This window comes from Fragaria vesca, linkage group LG7, assembly GCF_000184155.1.
Source record: "Fragaria vesca subsp. vesca linkage group LG7, FraVesHawaii_1.0, whole genome shotgun sequence".
In the NCBI taxonomy this organism is placed as follows: domain Eukaryota; kingdom Viridiplantae; phylum Streptophyta; class Magnoliopsida; order Rosales; family Rosaceae; genus Fragaria; species Fragaria vesca.
In genome coordinates this window covers 12,718,354-12,718,976 of record NC_020497.1, presented here as the reverse complement: position 1 = coordinate 12,718,976, position 623 = coordinate 12,718,354, and positions in this window count along the sequence as shown.

Sequence of the window (623 nt, the reverse complement as noted above, 5' to 3'; positions counted from 1 at the left end):
TTTTTTATTTTGAAGATTTCGACATTTATTACAATAATAAAATATTCTACATCCTTATTAATTATAACAAGAAATATTCTATATTTTACATAACAATAAAATATTTTTGTTCTTCTCCTTGGAGAACATGAAGAATTTATGACAATGCTAATTTGGGGAATTTGAAATTTGCTGTAAATTTAGGAAAATACCGACTACCTTTTATTTGCCCACCTTAGTGCACTACCAGAAGAAAGAGTTTAGCCGACGAAAAAAAAAAACCAGGCCGACGAATCAATTTTTCGTCGGCTAAAGCTTTAGCCGACGAAATTTTCCTTCGTCGGCTAAATTATATTTTCATCGGCTATAGTCAACTTTAGCCGACGAAATTAAAATTTCGTCGGCTAAAGCTAAAGTCTGTGACTTTAGCCGACGACTTTAAACATTCTTTAGCCGACGAAATTAAAATTTCATCGGCTAAAGTTGACTATAGCCGACGAAAATAAATTTCGTCGGCTAAAGTTCTTTATATTCGCAGATCTGGACAGCAGCTCATCTGAGAAAAAAAACGGGAGAAAAAGTTTGGGTGTTGTTGAAATCTGTCCATAATTAAGAAGTGGAGCTATATATAGGTACGTACATGT